Source organism: Lutzomyia longipalpis, chromosome 2 (genome assembly GCF_024334085.1).
Source record: "Lutzomyia longipalpis isolate SR_M1_2022 chromosome 2, ASM2433408v1".
In the NCBI taxonomy this organism is placed as follows: domain Eukaryota; kingdom Metazoa; phylum Arthropoda; class Insecta; order Diptera; family Psychodidae; genus Lutzomyia; species Lutzomyia longipalpis.
In genome coordinates this window covers 39,560,655-39,587,403 of record NC_074708.1, presented here as the reverse complement: position 1 = coordinate 39,587,403, position 26,749 = coordinate 39,560,655, and the positions used below count along the sequence as shown (strand labels likewise).

Below are 26,749 nucleotides of genomic sequence, written 5' to 3'. Positions count from 1 at the left end.
CGGCAGACAAAATCCTGGTTATAATAAGATATTCTGGATTTTGTCGGCAGACAAAATCCTGGTTATAATAAGATATTCTGGATTTTGTCGGCAGACAAAATCCTGGTTATAATAAGATATTCTGGATTTTGTCGGCAGACAAAATCCTGGTTATAATAAGATATTCTGGATTTTGTCGGCAGACAAAATCCTGGTTATAATAAGATATTCTGGATTTTGTCTGCCGACAAAATCCTGGTTATAATAAGATATTCTGGATTTTGTCGGCAGACAAAATCCTGGTTATAATAAGATATTCTGGATTTTGTCGGCAGACAAAATCCTGGTTATATTAAGATATTCTGGATTTTGTCGGCAGACAAAATCCTGGTTATATTAAGATATTCTGGATTTTGTCGGCAGACAAAATCCAGGTTATATTAAGATATTCTGGATTTTGTCGGCAGACAAAATCCTGGTTATAATAAGATATTCTGGATTTTGTCGGCAGACAAAATCCTGGTTATAATAAGATATTCTGGATTTTGTCTGCCGACAAAATCCTGGTTATAATAAGATATTCTGGATTTTGTCGGCAGACAAAATCCTGGTTATAATAAGATATTCTGGATTTTGTCGGCAGACAAAATCCTGGTTATAATAAGATATTCTGGATTTTGTCGGCAGACAAAATCCTGGTTATATTAAGATATTCTGGATTTTGTCGGCAGACAAAATCCTGGTTATAATAAGATATTCTGGATTTTGTCGGCAGACAAAATCCAGGTTATATTAAGATATTCTGGATTTTGTCGGCAGACAAAATCCAGGTTATATTAAGATATTCTGGATTTTGTCGGCAGACAAAATCCAGGTTATATTAAGATATTCCGGATTTTGTCGGCAGACAAAATCCAGGTTATATTAAGATATTCTGGATTTTGTCGGCAGACAAAATCCTGGTTATAATAAGATATTCTGGATTTTGTCGGCAGACAAAATCCTGGTTATAATAAGATATTCTGGATTTTGTCGGCAGACAAAATCCAGGTTATATTAAGATATTCCTGGTTATATTAAGATATTCTGGATTTTGTCGGCAGACAAAATCCAGGTTATATTAAGATATTCTGGATTTTGTCGGCAGACAAAATCCTGGTTATAATAAGATATTCTGGATTTTGTCGGCAGACAAAATCCTGGTTATAATAAGATATTCTGGATTTTGTCGGCAGACAAAATCCTGGTTATAATAAGATATTCTGGATTTTGTCGGCAGACAAAATCCAATTTTAGATACAAAAAAAGATTTTTGAGTTTGAATTGAGTTTTTTATGACAGATTTACTTTTAGTGAATTTCACCTTGAATTTCTTAAGATTGCAGAAATCAGTCTAATTGTATTGCGAAACATTTACTTAAAAAGATGAACTTGTGTTAATTATAAAGAATCGGAGTTGTACTAAAAATAATTAAAATAATATTGAATTTTGATTGCTGTATTTCTAACTACCTTGAATAACTAGCGCTCAATTAAATATTATTTTAACACATTTAGAGTGAAACTCCAGTTCAAATATTTTACTGAAGTTGTAACGTTTCTTTGTTAGAAAAGGATTTTAAGAAAGATTGTTTCTTCGTCAACTGTTACGCGTTTGGCATTAACTTTTTATAAAATAAGTTGAAAAGAAAAAAAAATATTTTCTCTTCAAAGCGCACTTTGCGCTTAAAATTAACTTATTATAAAAAAGTTTTTTTAGAGGTAAATTGTATTTTTAAATCATAAGAAATTTTGAGGTTTTTCATAAATTAAAAAACTAAAAATGATCAAATTATTATTATTTTTTGAGCACTAGTCGACTTTGAGTCGACTTGAGATCGACTACGACGACTTACGACTAGTCGACAAAATTGATCAACGACGACGACTCAAGAAAATCCATCGACTAGTCACTAGTCGCGACTTCAACTCGACTAACTTCGGTCTCTATTCCAAACTCAATATAGTTGAGCAATTGAGCAAAAATGCTTCTGATCTCTTGGGAAAGGCGTCACAAGAAAATGATTTCCCCGAAAGAGGGAGTTTGGGGGGCGGGAAATGTGAAAAGAGGGGGTTGAGAATAAAATGTGAATTTACGATACGGCTGCACTTCGATATTTTACAATAACCTCATGCTTTGAATGCATAAAATAGTATACGTGAGCTTGTACGTGAGTATTTCTTGTACAATTTTGCAAAATTGACATAGTGAACGATATTTCTTGACATAGCGATAAGTTTAACATTTTCCAGAATTTTTTTCCCATGAAAAAGTCAAGAGAAATAAAGGAATTATGATGTGAAGGAATTTAAAAGAAAATTTTCTCTATAAATGTGTTTTTCCAGTTTTTTCTCAAATCTTTCTCCCATCAAAAAAATCAAGATATTTATCAATGAAAAATATTTGACGTTGTAGAATGACTTGAAGAATCAATTTGGAGCCATTTGGAGCTTGTCTTTTTCTTCGCTTCAATTAATTAAATTTGGATTTTTTCCATCAATATTTAGGTTAAAAAGAACACAGTCCCCGTTCGTCTTATTCAAACAGGATAAAGAACTTTTCCATGTCTTGAAAGGACAACGTTGAAGGTTTTTTTTTCTTCTTGTTGAAATCAAACAAATCAATTACGGAGAGTACTTCAGCTTAGCAAGTCACACAAGAGTTACAAAAGATGTTTTTTTTGTGCTGAAAACGGGAAGATAAAGAAAATCATCCTCATCTTAGAAAAAGGATTTATGCGATAGTAGCTCACAGAGAAATCCATTGAAAAACACGCAAAATGTGTAGAGAGCTTTGAATACAACAAAATAAATAACAAAATAATAAAGAGCTTTTCTCTGTGAAAATTCTTGTACATTTTTTGTGGAATTTAATATTATTGAATTTTCATATTTTCATTAGTCTCTCCGTGGAAATTCGACTAAACTCCAGAACAATATAATTGAATGTATTTGGGAAATTTGAATGGAAATTATGTGTGTTAAATTGAATAGAGGAATTTTCAGGTTAGTATGGAAAAAATTAGGTTAAATCACGGGAAAATAACAAAAAGAGAGGACGCAGGAAGTTTATAATTAATTGCATGCAATATCCATATTGCAGTGTTGCCGTATTAGGGATATTTAGCAGTGCTTCGCAGTTGACTGACTCAGAATAAATGAATGGGAGTCCTGTGAAATTTAGGGGATGACATAATTGCACAACACTGCAAATTGCAAATATTTTGTGCTATCCCACCAATTAATATCATTGCAACTAAAATGTACATTCGATAGAGCCAATTAACCAATACATATCTATATGTATGTATATATAGTAAGCATGTGATACAATTGAGGGTGCTCTTTGCTTTTAATCGTTTTAATCCAAAATGATCTCTGATGCATATAAAAGAAGATTATTGCTAATATTTCATTCTTGCTTAATTTTGGAATTATCGATTTTTGATTAGATTAGATTAGATTCATGTCCAAAGAAAAATTACATTACGACGTGCCCGAAGATTATGAACCATATTGCTGGCTTTTAACACAGGAGTATGGTTCATAATCTTCTGGAGCGTCGATTTTAATTAAATAGAACTACAACAGATTTGCGATTTAACCTGGATATGCTTAAGAATTTTTTGAATTCATCACCAAATCATGATTTCAAAATTGTCTAGCAAAGTCAATTTTGAACTAAAATTCTTGAAATTTTTTCATAAGAAGTTCTAAAACTTTTTTTTTACTGAATCTGTTTGACTTTTATGCACTCAAAGTCAACAAAAAAAATTCACGGGTTTACTAAATCTGATTTAAATGTTTCATTTTCTAAGCTTTAAATGTTTATTCAAAGATTTTCGTTTAAAGAAATTCGATTAAAGTCTTTTAGCAAATTATTCTATGATCATGAATTTTAGATTTAATCAAGAATTTAATATTAATTGAGGGATTGGTAAGAATAAATTATCCCTCATTGTTACTCATTAACATGATTTCATTCAAGCCTTAATTCAAGTTTTCGAATCCCCAAATTTAAGGGAAAATAAAGGGTATAATTCCTTAAAATTATTAAGCATGAAAATTGAATAAAACGATGTTTATTGATATGTAGAAAATCTTCCTCGGTCAGTTTTTATCCCTTTAATTTAACACGAAAAACAGTTTTCCATCAGCTTGCATTAAAATTTCATCCCTTCGAGAGTGCCCTTACATGCCAGGGAGCTAAACGAGGACACTGGAAATCAGGTTAAGTAAAGTTAATGTGGGAATTATTTTGTAAATTTAATGGAACTAAAAATAACGTGAAAGCTCATCAATCCTTTTTTGTATGTCCTGCTGAATCATAAAATACACTTATAACGTTTTCAAAATCATTCGATATTTCGTGAATTATGTATGAACCTATATAGCAAATGCTGAAACACAGCTAAAAGCTTTGATTAACAGAAATCGCCAATATTTATTGTTCTTGGCGCTCTCAAAATGTTATTCCAAATTCAATTGTTACGTTCTGTGTAAATTTGCAATATATATAATTGTTTTCAAGTTCTCTCAATTAATTACCTTAATCGGTATTATTCAGCATTTACCTAAACGGCTTAGGATAATCCTATTAGTCACCTGGATATAGCCTGTAGTTCGATTAAGCGATAGATACTCCCTCACAGAGGGGGTAATTGACAAATACTGTATGTACATCAGATTTAACGTGATTTAACTTTTCAAATTGCATTTTTCCCATTGATAAACATTCTGTCTTTTTTTCATGCAAATAAAACCAACATATTGTGATTTTGATTATTCACGTAAAAAAATACGGATGCTCACGGAAATGTAGAGAGTGACAAACATCCCCGGTCTCGTAGAAAATTGGAATTGATTGAATGAGAATGAAATGAAAATATTTTTGTGCTAAAATTTAGCATGACAATGGACGTTATATTCGTTTTTGAGCCTTCCTCGGAAAATGGTGTATGGCAGATTCATTTCCACAATCACTCGGCTTGGCTTTTTTTCTCCACTCTTCTGTGCTTTTTGCACAGTGTTGTCCTATACATCGTCAATTGCTATTGAAGGCAAGATGATGCCTGATTTAAATGCCATGTCCCATCTGTGGTGGGGTTGTGGGAAATTGGTGAGAATTTTCTTCAATAAGGCGAATACTTTTTTTTCTCACGTTTATCATAATTCTCATAAGAATAATGACGCCTTGGATGAAGCCCTCGGGGGAGGGAGTGGTGGAATGTGGGGTGTAGTGTAAACCACACAATTTGGAATTCTTTTGCAAAATCTGTTAAGCAAAATTAGGGATTTGCCTTTATAATATATTATGTGTGTGTGCACAAGTCATCAATTTTTCTTCGTCAAACCCTCCACATACGTTTGGAAGATTTTTTTCTCAACTGTGATTTATGATTGAAAGAGAGATTTTTATGTTTTTGGGAAAATACAATGCGATCCCTTCTATTTTTCTTCTTTTCTGTACGTCTTCCAAATGACTGAGAGAATGAATATGGTGGCAAGAAAAAATCGCAAAATAAACACAAAATTTCAAGAAGCTCCTTTTTGGATGTCACCAATTTTACACCACATAAACGCCCCCGCTCTTAAAGCAATCCTCAAAATCCCTGTGAACTCACACAGCTTGATAAAAGTCGTGGAAAAATTTGTGGAATCAGACACACAAAAGACCTGGCGACTCGGCAGAAAGACTGGCGGGATGGGATACTGTGCAAAAAAAGTCCCTCTCAATGCTTGTCCCCCATACTACGCGCGAGCTTTCAGTTTAGATTACCAAGTGATGTGGAAAATTCAGCAAATTAATAGGCCTTTCCACATACACACCCCATTTTCCACTCCACATAATCTCCCAAATTTCCTCACCAGCTGCTCTTAATGATAATGAAGAGACCATGCGGGGGTGAAATATGTTCACAATTTGTTGATGATCATTTGTAAAACCTTTTTTTTTTCTCTCGCTCTCAACACATTTAAATCACTCTAATTCACCAACACTTCACTCAGAGTGACATTAGTCGAAAAAAAAATTAATTCTATGCGCGAAACATTTTTCAAATATCGCAGAATGTACGTACGTACACCCTTTAGAGAATGAAGCGTGATGGTAAATTGGGGTGTAAGGTAATGGGAATAGAAATATATTTTCTTACAAAATTCTCTGTGAAAATAAGCGACATATTTAATACACTCAGAGAAAAAATTATGGAAAATCTGGTGCTCCTTAAATTATGTATTTTAGGGTGAGAAACTAAAGGAGTTTCTTTATTTAGGGGCCCTCAAGACTATTTAGCAACATTGTAGAGTATGTAAATAAGTAATCGTTACAATCATACAAAAATAAAGTATTTTCGAAGGAAAATTTCAAATAGCTATATCTCCGGCTGTGGTCAACCGACTTTCAAAAAATTACCAGTTTTGGAAAGGTATATTTCTCACCTTTCCAAAACTGGTAAATTTTTGAAAATCGGTTAACCACAGCTGGAGATATTGCCACTTGAAATTGGCCATAAAAATACTCCATTTTTGTTTTTCCCAGAAACTTTTTGATAACAGTGTACATTTTCTGAGAATTCTACGATAAATACTACGACAAATGACGTAAAGAGATAAATTTAAAAAAAAATCTCTTAAAGTATTATATTTTAGAGTTTTCTATATAATTTTTTACTATTTTCACGCAACCATAAAAATGAATAAACTCCTTTAACGATTATTTGAATTTTTTTCTAGTTATTCTAGAAGTTTTTTTTTACTAAATAAAAAGAAAAAAAACTATTTAAATAAATCATTTGCTGTATGAATAGACCTCGAAAGTTTCTCAGAGTGTAAATATGAGACTGTATGACCGGATATTGTTTCAGGTGCCGTGTCAAAAGGAATATGAAACGAAATGAACGTAAAGAGTATTGTTTATGCAGAACAATTCCTCGCAATTCCTTTTTCTTCCTATTTTCTTCACATACACACAAAAAAGGAGAGAGAGGTTCCTTTTCAAAAATGAGCACAACATAATAGCGGTGAAGTCTCCGTTTTTTTTCATGCTCCTTGTACCCTCTGAAATACATAAATTTACATTAGAAATTCATGGAGACTATAAATTTTCTTTAAATGAATAAATCAAGATTCGAGATATGTCGCGACACAAAAACTTGCCATTTCTCATCCCCTTTTGCGAAAGCATGAATTTGTTCAGGAGAGTGGAGGGGTGTATGTCTTGTTAGTTGAAAATTATTGCATCACTTTATATTGCAGGTCATGCCTTATGGAGATGGGGGGATGGGGGGTTCTACTCATACACTATGTTTTAAGTATTTATATCATGTGGCTCCGTCATTGCAAATTTGCGCGGGTGCAAAATTAATTTCTCGCATATTGAAAATGCGCGGAGAAGCAGTGGAGACATCTTATTCAATAAACACCCTTCCCTGGGTGCTTTTGTGTTTACCCAACTATAATACATTCTCTTTCCATTCGAATTTTGTATATGGAGGAGAAGGAAATTCATGCGGAGCTTTTTGGGGTTGAATGGCACGCCGTGTTGGGCAAACACCACGACTAAATAGAATATAAATGGAAGGCGGGTACGCCATCCATGTACTGTGTCCCTATATACACACACCCAGGTTAGAAACATCAGCGATTTACCTGAGATAGCGCGGCTCTATCTCTGACGAAAAACAACCACTGAAAACTTAATGAGAATTTTAAGATGTTCCCAAGAATTTATTGGCCAAAAATTCTTAACTTTTTGCATACTTAAAATATTCATCAAGTTCAACGCAATGAAGGGCGGGGTTTAGGGTTGAAACTGAAATTGGACAAGGCAGGATTAACAATCCGTTGTAAATTCAACAATAAAGGGTGTTTAGTGTTTTTTGGGTTAAATTAAGTTAAAAGTTGTGTGTGAATTAAATTAGAAAAGCGCATAGATTGAATTTCTAATCATCATATAAATAATAAATTCTTTTTATAACTTTTTAATGTTTTTTTAATTGATAAGTTAACCCTTTCACGTCCGCATGAAATATAGAAACATAGAACACATTCGCTCCTTTTATCGCAATATTTATTCTATGGATGTTCTCAGAAAACATTTCTCAGTCAGAACGTCATCTTTGGCCTAATTTACGTAAATTTAATGCTTTTCTAAGTTGGAAAAAAAATTAAATTAAGTAAAATTTGAAAAAATAAAATGTTTCACATTTGGATCTATGTATGACACAATAGACGCGTCAGGGTTAAATATTCTTTCTTGAATTTTTATTAAAATTTAATTTTATTAATCTGTTAAAAGAAGGTCATCATTTTCTATTGACTTTTCAGAAAAAATAGATTTTTTTCGTTTTTGTGATTAAATATTTCCAAATTATCTCAAATATCTGATGAAAATGGAAAAAAGAAAAAATATTTTAAAATGTAAAGAAATTTTGTAACAATCCCTCTCATAGACGGAAAATCAGGATTTTTTTTAATCGGTTTTTCAGCTATTGCACAAATGCGTAAAGATTACATAAGCACTGTCACAGAGTGAGGGCCCCTATTATTTAAAAGAAAAAAAAATCATTTTTGTGTAAAATATTACTCTAAACTATTTTATTTAAATAGAATAAAAACTAACATACTTTAAATTTAAACAGGAATTTAGAATAAATAAAATCCAAATGATAATTTCCTCCCCAATATTTCCCATAATTTTCACCCGATAAAAATATCCAAAATTTCATAGGCAAAAATATGCAGAAGCAATAACAATTTGCAAATCGATTTTCACCTTTTCTTCCTTTTCACTAACCTATGTAGTTTCATTTGCATTGACTGAAGAATTTGATGGGAATTCGCTCTCTCTAGCAATTGTGCAGAAGGGATTTATGAGTTCTCTATATTCGATTCCCATATAGGGGGGTGGGTGGTATATATGGTGCCGCTGCGATTTAGTGAAACCCACCCGAGGTGCGCTCCTTATTTAAAATTCCTCTCAAATCTCCACCTCCTCCATTTTCGGGAAAATGGAGTTCCATTTCATTTCTATGTGTTTTCCTGCGGTGAAAATCCCCATGTATATTTTCCGCTCCATAACGAAGACGCGATGCAGTGTGGTTGCATTCCATGGGGTTTCTTCTTCCAAGCCACACTCGCATTCGTAATGATGCCATTTTGTGCGCGATTTCCAATACAACAACGTAAATTGGAAGATGAAGTTTTCAATTTCAATCCTCGCCCCCTACTCTACCTCCCCCCCTCCGCCCCATAACCCTCTCACGCCTGGCCTGAAAAACATTCTCACTGCCACTTTCCACGTGCAATGGGGGAAAAATGCCTGCGGCAGATGAAATCCTCTTTATTTGCCCATCGCTGCAACCCTCAAAATCAGGGATTTGGTGGCGGAAGAAACGCGAGCGTGTATGGGGAATTTATTTGGTTGACAGCACTGCGCTCTCTCTCTCTGTGGGGGGATTACCAGAGTACACCTCCTCCCTCCCCGTCACGCTACATCATCCTGATTTCCACTTCCGTGTGCGCCTTTTATTTATCCTCACCCAAACACAGACAAATAGTGTCACAACTCCCGAAGGGTTGTCAATGAAAATTCATTTTCTCCCTCAACATGGTTTATGTAGTATTTTATATTAATTTAGGGAATTTATTTTTGGGAATTATTTCACAAAGCTTCGGGGATAAAATATAGAGAATGTTGAAGCTTAAAAAAACCTGAAATTTCAAATTTGAGCATAAGAAAATTAATGAAAATATTCATTTTATATTTTATTTTTTTGAAAATTTTCATTCCCCAAAATTAACGATTTTCTTCGTCACTTGTACACCATTAAAATTCAATAAAATATGAGAATATTAAGAATTTTATGAACTTGTGTACAAATAATTATCACTGTGAGTATCCCCTTTGGGAAAATACTCGTTCATTTAATGAAAGTTCTCCCAACAGCGATCAAACTTCATGCAGCAATGCCAATTTATAGTTTTATTGCTGTGAATGTGATGAATACGAAATTCTAGTCATTAAAATGATGAATAAGTTGACAATTATACTTACTTTGTCACCGATTAATTGTCTAATAAATTTTAATGATCCCTACGATGGAATTAAATCCCAAATAGAGTCGTGTAGTGCCGTGGTTTATTTCAACCAATGGAATTTTCACATTAAATTTCAAATTCTAAAATATTCACCTTTATCATGTGAGAGCTTTCGGGTTGGGGGTGAGAATTTGCAAATTCCGGATAAACAAAATAGATAAATTTGCAAAGTAGCTTTATGACGGTGTGGAGCAATGATAATTTAATGGTTAAGGGTACAAATTCATGCGAAATTAAATTTACACAGAGATGTATTGGTGGAAGTATGCTAATGTTTGCCCAACGGACTTTTGAGCTTTTCCTCAAACTTTTGCTATGTGTATTCAATTTCTTTTACCCAACACTGCGCGGTGAATTTTCACGTAGAATCCTATATTTTGGCAATGCCAGCAGTGTCTGTGGGGGTTGCACCACCACAGAGTCTCTATTCCAAAGAACACTCAATAGATGAAGTTTACTGTGGATCAACAAAAGAAATGGGATAAACTTTCAACAGTTTCTCGTGGTGCATTGGTTCGAAAGAAGCTCAATTCCGATGGATTCTTCAGGAATTCTTATATACAATACATATTGCTAGAATTTCTCTATATGTACCTATATAGTCTATATAGGTAAAGTCATGAGAAACTAAAAATTGTGGATTTTCCCATCACTGAATCCAAACCACAAATGGAGAAAAGTTTTGAAAATTTATACAAGTGAACTTCCTCAATTCACAACATTGAAAATTGCAAAAGATCTCCTTACGAAGATATCTTTTGCATAAAATATAAATATAAAAAATAATTTCTTTCTCAATTTTCAACCACATAGAAATAATAAAATTTTGTGTGAGAAGGAGTGAGAAAATTTGATAATAAAATTGGAAATGAAATAGAAAATTAAGATCATTTATGTTGTGAAATGTCTTATTTTGCATAGAAACTTTATTTAATGATTCATTAATATAAAAATTGAAAAAGTTTTTGAAAAGTTTAATTATTATATTGTGAATCAAACTATGAAGAAATATTGTGATTATGATTAGGAATTTTTCGAATGGAAGAACTTTTAAAATTTTGCCTTAATTCTTTAAGGATTTTCATCGAGGAACAAGTGGTGCCGGAAAATTCAGCAAAATATGATTTAATGCTTTTAATTTATGTATATTCTGTTTGATTAACTTTACATTATTATACTCCACTAGGTGATGGAGTAATTAGTTAGTTCTATCCCTTAAAAAGTCCAGACTTCCTTTAGAGATAGCAAAGGAATACTAAAGAGCAAAATTCTCCCAAACATACAACCATATTTTCAAGATTTTCATCATAAACATAAATTTACAAAATTTCCCACTCCCTCTCTCTCTCTTTCTCCTTCTACCACCTTCTTTAGTAAGTTCACAAGATGAGAAATTTAAATATTTAAATTCTCAGCCATTTAAATAGGGTTCTCAGAAGCTTTGAAAATTTCTCCCAAGAACTTTTATAAGTACTTTAGTTAGATAAATAATTAGGAATCTGGTTGAGTTTATTAACTTTTCCACAACCCCCGGAGAAATTCCAGTTTGACCACAATATTTCACTGCGAGCCCGCACCCTTTGCTAGGCCCTCTCTCTCTTCCCGAGAATACGAGTTAATGTTTATTGCAAGTGTAGAAACTTCCCTTTAGTGTGCTTTTCCTAAATTTTCCCTTCAACAACTTTCGGGGTGGGGACACCCACACCACTTTTTTGATCCTTCCACTCTGTGTGCCATAAGTAAAGCTTTTTAAAACCACTAAAAGATAGCAAGAAGAAAGCTTCCACACCGTCACAAAATATAAAGTTAACTCTGTCGCACTCTTGGGGGGAAATAACACTACTGGAATAACAATTAACATCATTTCCACTTCATTTAGAAGCCCGCCACCGTCATCATCACATCATTAGTGGCTTTTTGGTATCTGGCACAGAGGACATCTACTGCTGTGTATTTTGTTTTTTCTTCTGCTTTTTGCTTACAAAAAGTCCCTCCGTTGAGTCCTTTTTAATTCTCAACACACACCCCCGCCATACACAATATTTCCCACTGGTGCTGGGAAAATGAGCAATTTATTCACCAATTCTACGACCAATTTTCCACCAAGGAAGTCCGTTTTTTTCTCACCCACTCCTCTTCCCCTTTCGCGTAGCCAGGGAATTGGTAGAAGAAGTCTGGCAGGCAGAGAAAAGTTTATAAGTAATTTTATTTAAACAATGCTGAAGGAGGAAATAAAGCATACTGTCGTAAAAACTAGCCATTAAAGTGCAACATTCCATTGGTGGCCCAGTACGCTCAACACTTTCCCAAGTTTATGGGCAACCCTATAACTCTGCTGCGCTCCTTGGCATTTGTAATGGAGAATGATAAGAGCATGAGTGAGCAATAAATTTCTGAGAAATTTTTCCTCTGCACAGATTTTCATCTCATAATTGAATTTTAACGATCTCCTTTTTGGTTTGAGCCGTAAAGACAAACATTATGCTTCCATACGTCTTAAGTGCATCATAATACTTGCACAGAGTTGCATCATATTTCTCAATGTGCTTTCAAGTCAATTTTATGCTCTCTATGTTGGGGCAATATTACATGGGGAAGAGGTTAATCATTAAAAAGTATGTGGGAGTGATTGCCCTTGTGAGAAAAACTTAATATTGCACAAGTTGGGTTTATTTAATTGAACTCCACACACAGAGTATTTAAAGATAAATTGACTTGTACTTAAAAGTACATCATACTACCCCATCGGGGGCAATTGAGTAAATTTATTCTTGAATAACTCAACTGAACTTTTTTGTGCCAACAAAGAGAAACATTTTGCTAAAATTTACGACAGAATGGAACTTCCATCTCTTCATGAGAAAAATATTGAAGTAAAAGCTTCCATTTTTTCCCTTTTTGGAACAGAGTGAAAAATGATTTTGCAAGTGGACCAAAATGCTAACTTCGTAATGCATGCAATTTGTGTGAACAGTTGGGAGAGTTTTTATTGTAATAAAATCGAAAATGCATTTTTCGAAATATCTCTTTCTCAGGGCACTTTTCCACATTTTCCACTTGAAATTTTTCACAATGAAAAATCTTTAAATGGCTTCCTTTAGCCCAAACACCTCTATATAGCCTCATTGGGGCGATAAGAAACATCCCAAGCACGATCTCTTGTCCAAAGTACTAAAAGGTTGGCATTTAAAAGAGTCACGTCCACCTTTATGGTTGAATCAGGCTAAAACTCTCATCAGCATCCGCCCTAAATGCACACTGCAAGTGCAACAGGAAATCTTTCGTGATCTCACATCGTCACTCCTTTTTATATATTCACCACCCATCTCTTCCTAGAAGGAAGGGAGGAAAGGGGCGGGATGGAATGCTATATCACACAGTCAAGTTTAGATTACACTAATACTGAATTGCTGTGCAAATCCGGCTTAAGTTTGAATTTATACAAGTATTTATGTTTTCCACATCCTCTCACCCATCGTCGTACGCCGGGGGTATTTTGGATTTTCCACAATTTTCCCATTGAACAAAGTGGAAAGTATGTGTATAGTACATGTGTGGAAGAAATAGGGATTGAGGTAATTCACTGTACCATCTGGGGATATCCAACTGGTGACGATTTTAGAGAATCAACACACACACAGGTACATATAAAAGTTTATCAAGATTAAAAGCTCCAAACGTAAAAGTTTCTTCCAGGTAAATACCAGGGAGTTTGTATTTCAAAATGAGAGCAGAATTATTCATAGCACTTACACTCAATGCTCTAATATTTCATTTATAATAAAGAAGCTTTCACTCAATTGGAAATTTTTCTGTGTTTTATTTTAAAATTATGAGAACGATTCTGTCAAAAATCTTTTCATTTCTTTATTGAAAGATTCTTTTAAGATTTTTCCATTTTGTGAGTTTTTTATGCTAAATTTCCATGAATTGAGATAAGTTTGAGACACTCATATCATATTTTTTTCAATCTTTTTGGAAGTCTCTCAATTCTCACAAATAAAGCGACTGATGTTCTTAAAGTGATCCCTCTTTTGCATTCCGGATAACCCAATAAACCCTTTTCCCTTCACAGAGCAACAATTTCATTTGGAAACTTCTTGTGTATCTACATATATAGTTTAAAAGAGTTCACAATGAATCACTTTAAAATCCCATTTCGCGTCAACTTCATCGTGTGGGTGTAAGTTGAATGCACGCGGGCTGAGAAAAAAAAGCACGTAAGACCCGGGACAAAAGTTTCGGTGGAAGAGCTTTTTGGCATAGAGTGCAAAAAAAAGTTTCTTTTCCCCCCACCAACCCCCTATGGATGGGAGGAGACAATAATTTATGAGTCGCGTCTCTATGTGGGTTCACACGCTAAATGAGTTTCCTGGGTTGCATCCAGAAGAGCTTTCTCCATACAGCACTGTGAGTTCCGATGCAAAAATTGCCAACAAACTCCGCAATGTTGTGTGATATTTTACATTTCATCTCGTGGAAGAGAGGGTTGACTTTTTAGAGAATGGGGGCTTTTCTCCAACGACATCTTGCACTACCACCCCCCAACCTACCCCGCCCCGAAACTCCATTATGGAATTTAATAGGTGAATGTCTTTCTTTCGTGATAAATCCATTTGCATATAGTATGGTTGCTCAATGGTGGCGAAAGGCATTCCCCCGCAGTATAAAATTCACAAGCAAAATGCACCCCATTCTAGCCATTCGGTGTGCACAAACCCACCCCGCAAAACCCTAAATCTTCACGCTTTTGCACAAAAAGAACTCACACGCCCTAGATTGTGTGAGAAATGGCGCACTTGCTCTCTAAATGTTTTCAACTTACATAACTCTCTGCCCATACCACCCACTGAACGCCCCTTTCACCCCCTCCGCCCCCCTCACATCACCCTCTCTCCCTGATATAATATCAACATTCTCACCACTTACATAGACTATGCAGCATTCGCATGGGGTTTATCCGGGAATGGGTGAGCAAAAAACGCGGGCTCGCAGAGCGACTGCAAAGAAAGAGAGCAAAAAAAAGAAGAGTTAATAAAATTAGTGACTATAATGGCCCATGTTGGGTGGATATGTGTTAAAATAGTGCAATCTAATGTGGTGGCGTCGAAGGCAAAAACTCTGTTTGTAGACGGAATTATTTATGGGACACTGAGCTAATACCTCCAGATGCAGCAGCCGGATGTGGCTGCCGGGATGGAAAACTCTTTACTTGGTTTTTTTTTCTTCTGCTTCACCCATTTTATCCTCTCGAACTCAAAAATTCCATCTCCCAGTGATTCTGACGTCTCGTCGGCCATGAACTTGATCTCAAATACATTGAGTATAGATAAGATCTTCTTATTAGAAGGCGCAGAAGCGTTTCACACAAGACAACTTGAGGGACAGTTTATTAAGAAGATAAGAAATGCGACCGCACTATAATATTGGGTGTAATTTTAGTCAATTTCATACGCAGATGCTATCGCACACAGAGAATTTCTCTTTTAAGAAACATTTTAAGAAGCATTTTTAGTATATAATAGAAGGAAGAATTTTTGCTTATAGAGGACAATCAACGCGCGTGAATGTCGTTGCCTTTAGTATGCTATGTATGCTATGTACAATAGCGTGAATGTTGGATGTAATTGAATGGAATGAAATGTAAAGCAAAACTTGATTCATTTCATTTTATTAGTTTTTATAGAAATGGAGGAGGTGAAGTGACTACCAGGCGTCTCCATTGAATTTTTATTGATATTTCTTGGAAAAATTTAGGGTGGTTTTGTGCTGTATTTTACTTCCACGTTAAGATATTCACGATATTAGGATCATATTTAATTAGTGCTTTCGTATGAAGAAAATATTCTTTTCAAATACATAAGAATGCGAAACAATAAACTAAAAATTTGTATATAATTTTTTTTCATTCTTTAGATTTCTTTTACTTTTAATACTTTTTAAAGCTTTATTATGTACTTTAGGATTTAAGAGTATAATACGGAATCCCTTTGGTTATCCAATTGAAAATCGTAACAGTTTTTTCCACAAGAATTTCCATAGAATTTCTCACAATTAATTCATATCAAGATGATGAATTTCTCATGAATTTTCACAGAATTTCTAAGTGGAATTTTAACGAAAATCCTTGAAAAATTCTCTGGGAAATTCCTGGAATTTTTAATTAAAATCTCGGTTGAAATATTTTTTTAAAAATATATTTCGAAATTAAATTAAATTTCACGTTAAATTCATTTTAAATTGTCTCCTAGAAATATGTGTCGAATATCATGAGTTCTACATGGAAATATCCCTGAAAATCCGTTCAAGAATTGTTACAATAAAAATCACAATTTTTACATCGAAAAAAGAATTATTTTCCAGCTAAAATCACGTAGTTTCCAAAGTCATAGAAAATACTTGAGCCAATTAAACATGATGCAATTAAACTTTCCAATTTATTCCTTTTTCACATTCAACAAATAATTTTCTCAATCTCATAGCAATAAATCATTTTAGCAATTAACCCCTTACATGTGCTATATATGTGTCCAGCAAAGAACAAACAATCAAGATGGGGAGGGAGTCCAATGTATCAACAATTAATTATTATATTTTTCTGAGCAAATACGCGACAATTGTTTAGCCAGAGCATGTGGGGGGTGTTCAGGAAAAATGGATGGATTACGCGGGGGGTAATTGTATGTAGCCAGACAGTCTCCCCATGGGAAGAGGAGTTCGACACTGAAATTATATACCCACAAAAAGTACCATTGAGAAGTGAACGATCGCATTTCTCGCGCCCCATACTGGCCGTCGTGCTGCCCAAACCATCAAAATGAGCCGAAAAAAAAATCAATATAGACTCTCACCGTGGGGGTATCAGACCATTTTATTATTTTTGTGTTTATATGACAATTATTTGGCAATAAATTGTACATTTTATACACAAACACAGCATTTTACGTCGACCCGCACACAATTTGCTGCAAATAATTTGCTTGATTATCTCTGGACAGAATTTCGTACAAAGGGCATGGTTTGGGGGGTGCACGAAAAAATAGGTAATTCCGTGACTTGTGCCAATCACGGGGTGATTTATAGCATGACTCTTATGACCGTATAGTGATTTAGTATTATACTACGCAGCCCCTACGCAATATTTGGGAAACGAGTCTCTCACTAAATCACAGCCCGGAGGGGCAAAAGGAAGAATTTATTTTACTTTCGTGCATAAAAAAGTAAGTCAAATACTTCTCGTATTATATATTGTTTGCTCCAACAGAAACTTCCTCGTTCCGCAGATATCCAACGCTGTGTTCATCTATTGTGGCTTGACAACAACCTGTTAGCGGGGTCTCATTCTCTGACAATGTCTACGACCCTATTGGAAATCAATCATTTACCCACAAAATTGATTTCACTACAATGTCTTTTGATTGGAATTTATGGGTGAATTTGATAACGCATGATTTATTAATTGCACAGAGTATTCCTTTTGTGGAAGTTTCTCGCTATTCATTTTTACAACCATTGACCTTATTTTCCCGCTTAATTGCCACTTAATCAATCGAATTCTTTCTGAATGAAGATCTGCATTGAAGAGAATTTTCATTGTTTTTGTTGAATATCTCCAGCTAATAAAGTTAATGATTAAAGCGAGACGCAAATTTATAACTTTTTATCACATAAACGAATAATCTTCTACAAACACTATCGTCACAAATAAAAATCTCATTTTAATCCAAAAATGTTTACCACCAATCTTTCCAAATAGTTTCCTTCTGACGAACTTTTAGCTGTTAAAGAAAGTTTTCGCATATTAAATTTGCACAAACTTTCAAATTTTCTCAGTTATCCAATAAATGAAGAAAATGTAATTATTCCAATGTTTTTGATCTGAATTCTCTCATTGTTATGAGGAAAAATTTTAAATGATTAGATAAAAATTCTTTGTATTTGTTGTTTTTCTGGGTAGAAGAAATTCCTGCAAAATTATCCATTAAAGTTTAGAAGAAGAAGAAGCAAAATGTGATATGAAAGCTCTCTTATATATTGGGGAAAGCTCCCTACTAAAATATTGTGAAGGAGGCAAAAAAATCGGGCTTAAATAGAAAATATGAGTAGAAAAAATTAAAGGATAATTAAATAATTTTGGAAATTTGAGGAATTTTAAGAGCAATTTTCGAGTTAATTTTGTAGCAAAAAAAAATTGCTTGAATGCTCGATAAATGGCTAAAACTGATTAGAATTTTCTAGCCATTTTGTTCCTATAGAAATTTCAAAATCATTTAGCCTTCTTTTATTTTTAAAATTATCTTCAAGTCTTTCTGAAAGAATAAGTTCTTAGAATAAATTTTTCTAGAAGTCACAAAGATTGATTTTATTAGAAAAAATTCTCTCAGAGGCTTTGAGTAGATTCTTAAAATTTATTTTGATATTTTTTACAATTTTTAAAATTCTTTTGAATGGTTCATTCAGGTAAATTATCTAACTTTCAATTCTTAATCCTTTCAAAAAACTACTACAAAACTTTTCCAACAACAAATATTCATTACAATTCCTTGGCTTTGCCAGGACTTTTGTGTCTTATTCCCTATTCTCGAGCTTCCTTTTTCGGTGGAATAAAATTTTATTTTATCAAGTACAATTCTATTATTTTCAACCACACCACCGTAGATCAAATAGAAATATTTTTATTGAAAAGGGAATAACATTTCCGCAAATGGAACACTGCAAGTGGGAAGTATAAACGATTTTTCAGCAAATAATTTCCCATGGATGTGAGGAAAACAGATATATAAATTCTCCTTCACACCATCAATTTCACTGAATTGATTTATCCACTCTCTCTCCTTTTGCACCGAATCCAACAATTTGGCGAACAAGTCGATGGATTGCGATTTTTATTGCAACATTCGAGTACACACAGAGGGAGAAATTGAAGTTCATAGTGAGAAAGAATATCTCTATATGTAATGTTGGGATATATGTAGGTATCGAGCGAGGATGCTTTTGTTTGGGCCTTGTCGCTTCGGTAGAGGAAGAGATTCTTCATGTAATGTCTATTATATTGTCTATTTGAGTTGTGTATTTAATCTAGACTGTGGCCTTTTGTTGAGAATTACAATCCCCGGGAATCAATTGAGAGATGGTGTTTGGAAAAAGACTTGTACATATACTCAAAATCACAAGAGAATCATTTGAGCTTCCTCTTCAGACTCTTCACCATCAATTTCCTCTTCGTCTAACCAACCAAATATATATTATGCACACAATATCTCATAGAGAATTTCAATACAATGTTTGCTGAATAGATTTAGGATCTTGATTTAATCGTGGAGCTAGAAGAAAATTCAATTGTAAATTTGCGGGGATGAGAACGAAGGGGGAAATACAGTTGAAGAAAAATCCTTTTTCTCTGGCAAAGATTCTCTGTGATGTGGAAGGAAAATTCTCTTCAAAACACCCCTAAAAAAGATGGCAAAAGACCGTGAAAGTAAGCATTTTTTGGTGTATTCATGATGCCTTTTGAGCATTCAGAAAGCGAACATTTTGCATCGTGAATTGTATTTTCATTTACCATGTTTACCCACCACAATCATATACCACGCGAAAGATAGAATGTTTGCTTCATCTTTTCCCCCTCCGTATTTATGTGGACAGCATAATTGTGTGAGTTACCAGGAAAAGAGCTTTCAGCTTATAACAAAATTATGCATTTTACATGCAACTTGTATATTTCAGTGGCTGAACTACCTTTTTTTGCACACATCACCTCCTCTTACCTTTCGCTTGTAGCGCGTCCTACTTTGCATTTTGCACGCTGAGCTTTTCCATGTGAAAATATGTAGGGCAATTGCATGAGAATGGATCAGTCCGGGGCTTTTGCGAGATCAACACCAAAAGAACATGAGTACAGTACGCGAGGAAAGCTCTCTCCTCTCGTGTCCATGGCAGAATGAGAATTCACTTGCACGCATGGGACACAACAGCAAAAAAAGTGCAGAAATGAATTAAACATGGGGGAAAGTTGTACTAGATAAATAAACTTTGCTTTTAAGCAGTTGAATTTCATTTTAGAATTGCATGAGAAGGACATGTGGATTTGCAGAGTGCTCGATATTTTTCCTGAATTAAATGGAATCTGAAAGTGTTGAAAATTCATGATGAAACCACGAATGAAATATTTATAGAAATACAATAAATTGAAAGTTTTATAAATGTAAGAATATATACTTTACTATATAGAATGCTTTTTATACATAATTGGAAAGCTTTTTAACTTTTTTTATGTATCCAATTAAAAAGAAGTAGTTCTTCTTCTTCTTCTGCACTTTAAATTGTACGGCTGTTGGATTCCTTCCGGATCCATATAGCCAAAAAGAAGTAGTTGGGATATTAAATTATTTACAATTGCTCCTCTTTCTGAATTTCTAAAGACGAAAGCTCTGGAACATAGGTAATTATTATTTTATGTGAAAATATATATTTTATGCTTGAGCTTTGAGACTTTATGCAAATTATTCATTCAGATTTGTTATTTTTTGTTACTTGAAGAATAATTAGTTCAAAGGCAATTGTCCATGCCAAAAAGAAAATTTTTAAAGACTCTGTGAGCCAATTTTTTTTTAGCAAAATGTGATAAAGAATACAAATAAATAGCCAAAGAATAAATTCCAATAATTCTTCAAATTTTGTTCTCAAAAACCTTCCCATTAAATCTATTATGCTGCAATGTGAAAATTTCCTTCTGGCAAAATGTTTCTAAAGCATAGGCTCAAGCATTCCTATCATATGAATCATATCCTTCTTCTGAGAATTTCCCTCATACTTTCAGTATCAGCTAAATTCATTTATGAATCGAATTCCAAAAGTTCACTGCCCCCCTCTAATTCAATTTCAACTGACTGATGAAAGCTCATCCGAAAGTGGATTGATCAAACACACACAATAATTCTTTATGGAGCTTTTCAATGGGTCCACAAATAGGGAGGTTTGTATAACATTTTCACTTGTACTTTGCCACCCCATCCAACATATATGTATGTAGAATGTCATGCCAGGCAATGGAGACAAAAACACAACAAGAAGCTTTTCTTTGATTGCCATCTTCCAACCCCATGACTGCGGAGAATAACGGAGCAGAGAGAACGACAGAGTGTGTGTGGAAAAAAGGGGAAAAATTTATTTGAATTTCCTTCCGCTATATCCTCAATGCAGACATCCATCGATGTGGGTCTTCGGCCGTACAAAAGTTATTCCGTAAAAGTTTCATAAGTGTCTCTGGGAATTGCGGAGAGCAGTCGTCTCGGATTCGACCCGACGGCGCCAGAAGCGTCTCTGAATATTGCCTTCCCCACAAGCTACTCCCAACACCCTCCCTACTGCCTTTCACCCCCCTATAGGACAAGGCATTTTTGGGTGGTTTGCTTTGGAGGGGTGTTAAAACTAAAAGAGGTGGCACAAGGAAGAAAAACAGAGAGTCGGAGTTTTATAGCCTCGGCCACGAGTGTAATTTCTCCGTATGAGAAATCGATACTCCTGTGCAGTGTGGGTGAACGCGACGACTGAGCCCATGAACTTCCAATCACCCCTCTGTGAGTGACTTTATTTACGAGACACCCCGTGGCGACACGAGGGTGCAAAAAAAAGGAAGAAAATACAAACACCGATCGCCATGATTTTATAATTCTCCATAAATTTTTACCTTATCTCCCACAACCCCTTGTTTGCACAACGAGACGACGATGCAAGAAAGTTCCCAGCCCTCCTCCCCTAAAAAACCTTCATCATGGCAGAGAACTAAATCTGGAAGACTTCTTTTTCTTCTCTTATTTTTTTTTCTCCTCTGTGTAAGATAAAATGTGGAACACGAAGAGGAAGTAATTTTTGAAGTATTTTGTCTTGAAAATTGCAATCATAGTCATGTATCTTTATACTCTGAGCGCTTTGAACGTTACTGTGTGGTTAACGAAGACAGCTCCAGAGGAGAAAATAAATAAATTTAGTAAACATAAATCAGTCAGTGTGGTTTCGTTGGGTTTTTTTCCAATGAGTCGTGTAATAAAAATCCATTTCAAACGTCCATGAAGCTCAGAAGACTAAATATTTCAATTTTTATTACATAAAATGCGGCCTAATTGAGCCATCCAGGGGCGTACCCAGGAAGGATGTCTTGGTGTCTTACTATCCATCGATTTTTGGTAAGTTTTTTTTGTACATTCTTTAGGTCACACAAATTATTTCTATGCAAAAAATTACATGAAAATATATTGAAAGTTGTTCAAATTGTGTTTAAAAAAATGTTAAACGTTAGAAAAGAATAAATTAAATAAATTTCTGACTACGCCCCTAGCGTCCCTAGCGCCCCACACTTCCATCTAATATAATGTCAAATTACCTATATATGTAGTACTAATGGTAAAACATTAATTTCCTTATACCTCGTGGAAAATCTCTCTGTAGATGTAATAACTTTAAGTAATAATCTTTCTCCTCACAAATTGTTCTTAATGATTTCGATATGAATCTCAATAACAATTTTCTTCAATCCATTAAATGAAATCGTTTCTATCGCACCCCATGCAATCACGTTGGAAGTTTATCAATTTGAAAAGTTTATCAAATTTGCACGCCATAGAGTCTCCCCATGGGAATTGTACGATTAGTTTTGAATTTGGTCCAAATATTCCCTCTCATATAAGATAAACTTGCGGAGATTTCTAACGTATTAGAATAAAGGCGTATGTAGGTATATGGTAGAATGGAGTAGGTGATAAAATTCCCGCAGATGCTGAGACTGCAGTTGTATGAATTTTCAATCATGCCTCGGAGGTAGTGTTGTCTTAATTGGTCCATAAAATACCTTCACTTCTAGATGGTACAGAAGTGGCCATTAAAGTGCTTTCTCGTACGACAAATAGTTAGGTCATCTCATGGCAAAAGACTGCAGGCAGTGCTAGAAACTTGAAAATTGGCATAAATGTTCCTTAGGGCATATAAAGGAAGGAAAATGAGTGCGGTTTGGTTTCGTCCGCTAAAAAGCATATGGCGGCCAATTTTCAAAATGGCGTCCTTTTGAGCTATAATGTAATCTAAAGTTTGTCGTAGGTGGCTGAAATTTTAGTATGTTATAGCTGGCATCAATACCTTTCCAACGATAGGTCATTTGACTTCCTAGGTCCCCTAGAACCTAAGATATTGCCATTTTTAGGTTTTTTTTTAGAAGCTCATATCTCCGGTTCTACGTAACGTACAAAGATGTTTGACCTATCATTGGAAAGGTCTTGCAATACTCTACAACTATCTAGAACATTGCAAACCAATTAAAAGAACATTTATGGGTCAAAAATACAAAAAACAATGTGTAATTTTTGACGCAAAAATTTTCATTAAAAAAATAATTTTATCGGAATAATTTTTTTCTCAGTGTATTGTCCAGATTCAGACGTTTCCAAAACATGGTCATTATATGCTGTAGCTCAAATAGAACCAGAGTTATAGCGATTTAAAAAACGTGAAATATTGAGAAAAAATTCTTGTAAACATTTCAACAAAAGGCAGAAATTTGTGTTTCATACTTCACTGATAGATGGCGTTGAGTGATGCAAAATTTTTTTATTTACTTTTTTTTGGTAAAATAAGACTTATTTTACATTATAATTATGTTTAATTGACACCACACACCAAAATTAGTCATTACATTAACTAATTAATATCAATTTTCATAAAAAAAACAAGAATGTGTTTTCATTTTTGAATCACAAAAATTTCAGTGACGTATGAAACACAAATTTCTGCCTTTTGTTGAAATATTTACAAGAATTTTTTCTCAATATTTCACGTTTTTTAAATCGCTATAACTCTGGTTCTATTTGAGCTACAGCATATAATGACCATGTTTTGGAAACGTCTGAATCTGGACAATACACTGAGAAAAAATTTATTCCGATAAAATTATTTTTTTAATGAAAATTTTTGCGTCAAAAATTACACATTGTTTTTTGTATTTTTGACCCATAAATGTTCTTTTAATAGGTTTGCAATGTTCTAGAGAGTTGTAGAGTATTGCAAGACCTTTCCAACGATAGGTCAAACACCTTTGTACGTTACGTAGAACCGGAGATATGAGCTTCTAAAGAAAAACCTAAAAATGGCAATATCTTAGGTTCTAGGGAACCTAGGGAGTCAAATGACCTATCGTTGGAAAGGTATTGATGCCAGCTATAACATACTAAAATTTCAGCCACCTACGACAAACTTTAGATTACATTATAGCTCAAAAGGACGCCATTTTGAAAATTGGCCGCCATATGCTTTTTAGCGGACGAAACCAAACCGCACTCATTTTCCTTCCTTTATATGCCCTAAGGAACATTTATGCCAATTTTCAAGTTTCTAGCACTGCCTGCAGTCTTTTGCCATGAGATGACCTAACTAAAAGGGAAACCTCAAAATGTCATAAGTCGCCAGTGTGGTGGGATAATTGGTGGATGTCTTGCTTTTATTGTTCTCCAGACTATATTATATTCATGAAATATTTAATCGGTGGTGTCTTAATGAGAAATAGATGAGAGAGAATGGGAACATGGCATTGATTTTTTTCAAGGGGTGTTTATCTGTCGAATATTTCAATTTATTATACCGAATCATTTTAATTTTGACGAATAATCCAAATCTCAACGAATACTCTGAATTTTACAGAATAATCCCGAATTTCCTTGACAAATAATTTGAATCTTACCAAAAAGTCTGAATCTTCACGAAAAATAATGCTAATCTTGGCGAACAATCAGTATCTTAACGAATATTCAAAATTTTCTTGACGAATAGTTGGAATTTTAACGAATAATCCAAATCTCAATGAATACTCTGAATTTTATTGAATAATCCGAATATAATTGACGAATAATCTGAATAATCCGAATCTTGGCGAATAATCAGAATTTTGAACAATCCGAATCTCGACGAATAATCGGAATATTTTTACCCAGATAAACACCCCTTGATTTTTTCCCACCAATTAAACGTCACAAAGAAATTATGTTTCTCCACATAAAATTTGGGCAAAGAAATCAAACTTTTCGAAGGCGGAGGGGGCTCTCTCTTCAATGCGTAATCTCATGACATCGTGTTATGTTTGTGTAGTGTAGGTGTGTGGTATTCCTGAATTATTACACAATGCGATATGCCTGAAATGGTGTAATTTTCGTTTTCCGATAAAAGCATTTATGTATTATTTAATAGATTATGGGGTTCTCTCTGGCAATGTAATCGACTCAATCAATCGTTAAATTATCATTTCTCCCATTGTATTGCGGGAGAATATTCAAAATGCTACAAGCACTGAAATTCTAATTAATATGTATAATCTTACTGTGGTGATGGCTTTACCTTTCATTTACTATTCACTCTCTATATTTCCCCAAATTTTCCTGCCCCATTTACTACCCCCCTCGACCACAACCCCCAGTGGTTTTTCGGAGTATGTAGGCCAAAATGTAATCGCGGAAGGGAAAATATAGCTGACGAATGATATGTGTATGCATACAATTTTGTGCTTTTGCATTAAACATAATGAAATTTTCATACAATGTCGCGTTCAGAGGTATTTTTGGTGTTTGATGTTTTGAATTTTGATCATTTGAAGCAAAAACAAATTTGCGCATTTCACCAACAATCCCATCATCGCTGAATGCATTATCATACCTGCATGATTAATTTTGTTTGCATAAATATTCCACCAAAACATAATTATGCCCAATAAATTGGATTAAGCACCACAATGTAGGTATGTTGTGTATACATATAAGTCTCATCGTAATTATTTCATTCAACTCGATATAATTTCAGAAATTTTAAACCCACTAGAATTTTGCTATCATCCCCCACACACAAAATATTAATATTGAATTACAAAACACCCCGCGCGTTGGAGTTTTTGCGAAAAGTTCACTAAATATTGCAATTTATGCTGCTCTATATCCCTACAAAATATATTCTATCATTGTAATTTCAACCATTCCACACACACACCCCCTATAAGCTTTTTGGAGAATAACGCAGAGGGAGAGAGAATTATCTACATACCAAAATGCAAATTGCAATTTAATGAAAATTTTCTAATCTCATTAAAACCAATTCGGCAAACTTTATAAAACAATTAGTATAATGAATAAAATATTTGGAGAATGTTAATTTACACAAAATACGCATAGGAACGTGGGAAAAAGCTCTCTGTGAAAATTATATAAATTTTCTCTGGCGATGAAACAATTTTTTAGGGGATGAAAAATTATGTATTTTTTTATAGAGGAGAATACGTATTTTTCCAGCAGTAGCCAGTGCTGATGGTCACTGATAAATTCTCTTACGAGAAGAAATCCACCCATTTCTCATTTTTTTTTAAAATTATTTTTAATGATAAAAAATTTCGGATAGACACTCCTCCTGTTTTTTTCTTATACAAAAAATTGGGATAAAAAAGACTCAAGTTTATTAATTTTTATTTAATATAAGAGATGGTAGGGATGGTAAAAAAATTATGGATGTTTCAGGACTTTTGTCTGGACAGATTTGGACGATTTTTACGACAAATTTAATATTAAAATCTAGGGAACAATCCCTTAATTTTATAATTTTTTGATTT

At 34.0% G+C, this 26,749-nt stretch overlaps 1 protein-coding gene across 2 annotated transcripts in view; it reads right to left on the bottom strand.

Moving 5' to 3' along the window:
* Window positions 1-26,749, bottom strand: part of LOC129791322 (leucine-rich repeat-containing protein 24) — a 125,768-nt gene that overhangs the window by 35,808 nt on the left and 63,211 nt on the right. The window contains exon 3 of one of the 2 annotated variants that reach the window (XM_055829437.1): window positions 15,049-15,119. The exons of the other annotated variant lie outside the window; for it this stretch is intronic. The gene's annotated coding sequence lies outside the window, so the exon portion shown is untranslated. The remainder of the gene's footprint in view (window positions 1-15,048; window positions 15,120-26,749) is intronic. 2 annotated transcript variants of the gene reach the window in all.